We start from the raw sequence: 7,678 nt of genomic DNA on the forward strand, positions 1-7,678 counted from the left end.
ACAGAGTTGCATGGGAAGTAGATTTTTCCCTCCCTTAAATTTCACTTTTTTCTTGAAATGTTTTCTTCCTCCATACTGGGTCTTCACAGTGCTTTTTCCTGAAGAAATAGATGTACCACCAGAGCGAAGCAGGGTGGGAGACAAGAAGAGATAAAGAGGAGGCATTCCCCAGGGAGGCTGGAGGTCAGCACACTCTCTGCTCCCTCCTGCTGCGAACAGAAAATGAATCCCTGTCTCCTACATGCCACGGAAATACCATAGCCACCTTGCTACACTCCCATTCGGACTCTGACCATCTTAGACCTGAGAAACATTTTACAAAGGAAACTTGAGATAGGTTTAGCTAATGAAAAACTTTTTTTCCCCCTCAATAAATATCCAAACAGCTCTAATTGAAAAGTTTACCTTCCATACACACTATTCACATTTCTCATACTGGGAAGAACTGCTAATTACAAGCTTCAGGACATATAGGACAGCATTATAACTTATTTTGCTTCTTGGGAGGAAAAGTATCTTTATTTCAATGCAGATGTATATATAAATATGGGGTTTTCTGGTTTGGATTTTGTTTTACTTTTAAGTCCAAGGCAGTAGAGCTTTGTTTAGCCTTTTTTACTATACACACACTCATATCATGGCCTTTTACAGTATTCAAAGCTAATCAGCTTTTATATCCATCTGTTCTGGCTTCCCTGCTAACAGGATACTGTCTCAGTATCCTAACAAATGTCTGAACATTACATAATTATGGTGCGATTTTTATGCTCCTCTTCTTTGAACTCTTACAGTATATAGCTGTAAACAGTTCCTGAAAATAAGAAAGATCCCCTCTATACCAAGATTACTCTTGCATTTTCTCATCTTTCTCTATCAACAATAGCAAACTCTAGAGCACTAGAGGTACTCTAGTACTAAAGCAAACAAGCAAAATGAGATTTTTTTTCTTTTTTTTTTATGGAAACCAATTAATTTTGATCTGAAACGATTCTAAAATATTGGAATGGAATGTTTTCTTACACCTTGGCTCTTCACAAGTTTCTGACCTAAACCAATTTTACTAAGTCAATGCCTACCTGCTTCAATTAATTCTCTGAAAATAGGCATCTATGACACCTTTGCACAGGAAATTCAAATGCACTTGTCTGAGACGATGTTTTGTAAAAGACACTTGCATTTCCTGCACTTTTAAAGTTATCATGGCTGCATCTTTAAGTCAGGCACCAGAACTGACTATGAACTCTCAGTCAAACCTGCAGCATCTCTCTCTCCTTTCACCAAAAGCATCAATCTACTGTGCCTCCATGGTGGGAAAACAGGCTTTATCTGATGTATTAGAAAGGATTCAGAGCAGAACTGATAGTATACAGCTGGGATATTCTGGGAACACATGTTGGGAACACATGCTGGGATTCTGGGAACAGCAGGGAACACACATGTAGACTGACAACCACTGTGGTTAGTTTATATGGTTCAGGGCAAATACTCAAAGCAAGAGTTGCGTAACTATATACAGATCCAGACTCTGTATGCATGCAGTATTCACTGCTGGGCACCATGTTATATATCATGTCTCCGTCTCTGAGATCTAATAATTAATTCTGAAGCTTAGCTACCCTTTTAAAGTATTTGAAAAGTATGTTAGAGCTTAAATATCTACATCTCTAGCATAGTTCTTGGAAGTAGATGATTTGTGTGTTTTTCATTCACACTACATATATGTTTCATTCATAGGGGAATATTTTTAATCCAAATACATTAAAGTCCTCTTTGCTTCTTTCAGTTCTTTTTCTTCAGAGACCTATTTTTCCCTTGTTTTTCTGTTTCCCCACTTACAATCCGATTTCAGTTTAGAGTCAGACATTTGTATTAAAACTTAGAAATGCAGCGATTTATTCTTTGTTTTCCACTGGCTCCATCATATGGTGATCCTTTTCTCCAGGCACATTTCCATGCTAGAAGAGCTAAGTTCCTTTCAGAAAAGCTCCTAATCAGAACACAGGTCCATCTGTAAAAGGACTTCACAAAAAGCAAAGATTATCTGTACAAAATGAGAATGTTATGGATTAAGGTCCTGTGGTAAATTGTGAATGAAGTTGCTGAAATGTTCATCATCACAGACACACACGCACACACAAAAACCACCAAAAAACCCTGGCCCTGATAATTTGGCTGTGAGAATATTCTGCTTCACAAAAAATGAAACATGATCAATTTAGCTTTGTATAAAAGAAAATAGATGAGATCTCAAACTCTTCCCTGTCTCCTTCACAACAAGACAGCTATAAGGGAAACAGAGCTTAAATAACAATGCAAAAACATCACCTGCGTTCAAATTGATTAACTGAAGATCGGTAAGTAAGATGAAATGCATCCATGGTCAAGCAACCAGAAAGTTTTCCTAAGTTTACATACTCATGTATATTGCCTTTATTCAATGTCTTAACAAAACATTTCTGGGAACGCTTCCCTAGCTTGTTCACTAGGACTGAGATAATATGCAATATATCTGTAATATTCCTGCATCAGCAGAGATTAACTGGTTTTGTTTATTGTGGTGTTAATAAAGAATAAATTAGAACTATTAAAGCCAGGGTTGGGGTTTTTTTCTGCAATCAAGATAAGTTAAATACACCCAAAATCTCCATTTTTAGAGAGTATTTAAAAGATACTGAAAACGTGACTCCTAGCTGCTTAGCTTTTGACTTCAGTGCCACAAAATTGCCTCCTACATATTTTTCTTAAGGTCACCGAAGAAGACTGCAGAAGAACTCAATGTAGAACTCGGGTTTACTGACATATTTAAAACTTCTTTTTTCTTTGATGCAAAACAACCTTCTATGCTGTATTATAATTGTGAGTTACACAACCTGAAATGTATTAATACATTAAAGAAAGGAATGTCTCAAATTTATCCCACCCCTATGGGAATCCATATAATCAATTATTTGGAAGTTTTACTTTTCATAAGCACAAAATCATCATACATATTAACTGCAAACAGTCCAATCTATGAAATAGGTTCTCCTGGAATATACTACCTGAACCATAAATTAACAAAGTATAAAGAAAAGAAAAGCTTCAGTAGAAATTTATGGTAAAATAATCTCAAATGAATATTTATGGATCTGAAGAGATAATCATCCTAATTACTATGGATAGATTTGAGATACCTTCTTAAATATCTGATTTGGTGAAGACATGGCAAAACACTTAGACCATGGGAGATATTACTCCCTATGTGTATGCAGCAAACAACAGTCTCACTGTACAGTAGTCATCCTCTTCACTGCTTACTAGAGATGTGCATTCATTCTATTACCTCTCAAAATGGGTACTGCATATACTTTAATTTTATTTAATGAAAAAGCTTTTCTGAAGAGCATCAGATCCCACAGACTCGAATTTTGTATAAGAATCTGCATTTTATGTAAGAATCTGAATTCAGAATAAACCTGGAGTTCTGTCAGTGCACGCGCTGACGCGTAAGTTCTGACCCTCAGACCATGTATCCAGCTCTTAATCGCTACACTGGCAACTTTTTTCTCTCTTTGCTTTCTACAGCACAAACACAAGACCACTACGTGAGGAAAAAAAAGTACATGTTTATTCTTCGAGTTCAATTCAACTGTACGACAAACGTTCACATACGGTGTTACAAGGTGTAGTGACTTACTAACACAAGGTGGTGCTCTCTTCTTAGTAAACAGCTTTAAGTCTGGTTTACATGTTGAAAGGAAAAGGGGAATCTTTTCGAGAACTCCTCAGAGGCAATTTCCCCCCCCCCAGAAGAACCAGAATTTCGATGTCAGAAATTTAAATAAGTCCTAAAGCACTTTTTTTTCCTAAAGATGTTTTACTGAATGAAATGAAACCCCTCGCCACATTTATCAATTCTCCTGTCATAGCTCTGCCTCCAGGTCTTCCATTCCATCATCCAGTCTCTCTAGGTGATCTCTCTCATCCAGCCCACCAGCTAGATGTCGTCAGAACTAAGGCTTTCAGGTGGAAGGGAGATACACGAGCTCTTTTCTCTGAGACTGCTAAAAAACAAATAAATCTATTTCTTAGCTTTGTATCAAGTGGTAACAGAGGATCCCTCAGAGAGAGTTTATGAACAAGGTTTCCTCAGCGCACCCAGTTTCCACCAATGAGAGTCTAAACATTAGATTTAACTCCAAGCCTGATACCATATTAAAGATCCACCTGCGGTTCATTTCATATTGGTGTTACTAACAATAAGCATCAGCATCACAGTTTTTCCATTTCCCTCCTAGGAAAGCACTGGTAGGCCTTCATTGCCAGAACTTCCAAATCAACCCCCAAAATACCAATCATAATACTGTCCATCAGAACCAGTGCATGTGCAGCACTTCCAGATGAAAAATCAGAACAAAACAAAGCAATTCAGCTTGCTTGTTACAAAAGGTTTTCTTTTAGATGAAAAGAAATATTCAGAGCTATTTCAACCATGCATTTCTCCCAGGGTTTGAATTTTCTAAGGTTATATATTTGCACAGCAGCAACAAAATCGACACACCAGTGACAGAGGTCAGTCACAGACACCACTCTGATAAATCTTTGGTGTTCAGTGGAGTTCAGATACATGGAAACCTTTGCACTGCCTTGGAGCACTCGCAGCCCTTTAGCTCAGTACGTGCAAAATCATAGGTGAAAAAACTAGTTCCTAGTCTCTTACAGGCCATTCTGACCTTCTTGTGAATACTGGCCACCTGCAGGAACCCTCTCAGAAAGCATGCTATAGATTACAGAGGTACACCTTGTTAACTATAAGATCAGTGCATCTAATCCCTTGTGCAGATACCAGTGGTGGAAATCTCCTACTAAAAATTGGATTCTTGCCTGTTCAAAAGCGTATGCTACCAAGCAGCTGACTACCTTTTCAATCACCTCCATAAATTCCATGACAAACTAGAGACAGTGGAAATCCCAAAGCATAAAATGAGCAAGATGAACATTTCTCATCTCTCCTTTAAAACTAAAGTGCATCACAAGAATAGTAAGCATATGGAAAATTAGTTAACTTTTAGAGACCTGTGTTACATAAACATCTCTTTAATCAGATTACTCTGGTGCCACGGGATTGTGCCATGTTTTATTTCCTCAAAGAACACGCTGTTCGGTTACTATAGCATTTCTATATCTGGATTAATTAGAAACGGAAATGTGGATACAATTAAGTTTGAAATTAAACACACTTTGTAGCAGGGAAGATAATCACTGCTTTAGAATGATCTGGCTGCTCCAACCTGTGAAGTATCAAGCTATTCTCTCAATTAATTGGAACAGTACTGTGTGTTCTTGGAGCCAGCTAACCACAGCACTCCGTACAGAGTATCTGTGGACATAGCGCTTCTCTGACCTATTATTTGACCTGTATTATTTGATGATAATAATAATAATTAATGTCCCTACACAATTCTTGATGTCAAGCATAGTACTTACACTTTTAAATGACTTTGGTCTATTTCACCTCTTCTTCTGGCTGCCCTTGATTCACACCTCCCACTGTGTTCATCAGCACATCCTGAACAAGGAGACTGAAGCGCCACTGAATTCAGGCAAAGTTCTCTCCTGTGAGCCAGAGCAGAATTATTATCAATTTTAATTTCCATGAAGAAGGGTCTTCACAAACAGGAGGTTCTCTCAAAACAGGAAAAAGACAAGTCCCCAATCCTGCCTCATATTGGAAAAGAACGAAAAGTTCACATGTGCAAAAAGTGACCAAGGTTCAAGACCATAGGGAGTAGGTTCGTATAAATGTAATTCTGTGCTCACTAATATCAATTAATCTCTCAACAGAAAGACAGCAGACTAAACTTTGCACTTTATCCTAACAAGAAGATGCACAACGTTCTTGGGGCTGCAGTTCTAAGAATTCAATACAACTCAGGAGGGCCATCTGCAATACATGGAGATTCTAGCTCCATTTCTCGTGATCCATTAAGTAGGCCAGGAAGACATAGAACTTCTGACTCTGCAGAAAGTCTTTAAAATAATCATCTAAATGGTTGCTTCCCTTTTACCTTCTGGCCAACTGTGACAGTGGGGAGCTTATATTCTCCCTATCCCCAAGTACAGTGGAAAAGAACAGATACATAGGGTTGAGGGAGCACACCAAGATATGGACTAGGTACAGACTGCATAGTCTTCAGATGCAAGACAGTATGCCAAAGCCTTCTCTTCCTGATAATATTGGCATAGATACTGAGACTAAAACGCGCAAGGAAAGTAGGATTCTCCAAATGAACCCTGCCAGCAACAGGCCATTGGGAAATTCAGAACCATGACAGCAAAGAGCATTTCTTCCTGTGCATAGATGGAGATCAGCTCTGTTCAGCAGGTTGAGAACAGAAACCTCTATATGTGCATTATTATTGAAACACCTGAGCAGGTGAGGGAAAAAAAGGGAGAATGAAAAAAACAAAGGAAGAAAATTTGCATAAGCTCTCCATATAGAGGTTTCATGTAGAATTATAGGTAGCTCAAAGTTTTAAATCTGATTTTCACATTTTAAAGCATCCACTGCACACACGTAAATAAAATAAACAAATAATAAAGACAATGGAAAATTATCCAAACTGTGTAATTAGAACACCATGATCTTCTTATTGCCAAGCCCTTGGCTTTAACTACTGGACCACATGGCTTACATCCTAATTAATGGAGAAATTCAATGTTATAAAAATTTCCAAATCTTCTTTTCTTTTTTTAAACCTGATATGGAGATTTCCAGTGTCAAGCAATTAGAAGTGTCTTAATCCACTCAGATACCTCCTACAAAGCTTAGCGTGTGGCAAGAACATTTTGCCAGTCTTGTTTTTTTGCTTTGTTGCTCTTATTTTCATTTATTTCTTAACTTCCATTCAGCAGTTTTTCACATTTTGTAATCTCAGTCACAAGCCAGCTTCAGTTAGGATGGGAAAGGACCTTGTGGTCTCCTACAAAGCTACAGTGTAAATGAAGTAGAAATTCTATTACAAGCCTAAGACAGCTATGTTTCAGTGGGGTTTTTTATGCCTTAAGTATGTAAACCATCTTGGGAACCTGCAGAATGAGGAATCCTGTGCCAGGAGACTGTAGCATATTCCCCACAAGGTGTTTAACAGTTATTTGTAAACATAAGAATGACAGGAATAATAATGATAGACAAAGAGGATTTAAATATCACCATGGAAATATTTACACAAATACCACAGAAGGAGAAAAAAAGCTTCTGTGCATGTTTGTCATTAAATTGTAATCTGATATTCTCATGTCCAACTGTTTTTAGAACACAGAATAGGAACGAAGTAGAACAAGCTCCTGAAAGTGTAAAGTGTGTTATCAAATCTGTGGAACTGTGAAGAGTCCATAAGTTATAGAACAGTTTCCTTTTTAATCCTGACATCCCTTTGCAAGCCCCCAGCTTTGTTGCAAAAATTTCCATTATATCAGAAGACCCTCATATGTGGCCATTAATCCACACAGAGCTTTTAAAGTTTGAGGGTGATTAGGCAACCTTGGTTTCTTTAAACAGAAAAAAACCCAATATGGCCTTACATTTGCCAACTCAAAACAAGCACAGTTTTTAACAATAACTGCAAGTCTTTTTTAGACAAAGCTTCTCCCCCCCAAAAAATGCAAAGGCATGTTAGTTTCATGCATGTGATGAGTT

The 7,678-nt window shown here is 37.7% G+C and overlaps 1 long non-coding RNA gene across 1 annotated transcript in view; it reads right to left on the reverse strand.

Moving 5' to 3' along the window:
* LOC127020354 (uncharacterized) overlaps positions 1 to 5,580 on the reverse strand; it is a 43,618-nt gene extending 38,038 nt beyond the window's left edge. Inside the window, exon 1 of the long non-coding RNA XR_007767063.1 lies at positions 5,467 to 5,580. This is a non-coding gene — a long non-coding RNA (uncharacterized LOC127020354). The remainder of the gene's footprint in view (positions 1 to 5,466) is intronic.
* Positions 5,581 to 7,678: the final 2,098 nt, after the last annotated feature.

This window comes from Gymnogyps californianus, chromosome 10, assembly GCF_018139145.2.
Source record: "Gymnogyps californianus isolate 813 chromosome 10, ASM1813914v2, whole genome shotgun sequence".
NCBI classification, from domain to species: domain Eukaryota; kingdom Metazoa; phylum Chordata; class Aves; order Accipitriformes; family Cathartidae; genus Gymnogyps; species Gymnogyps californianus.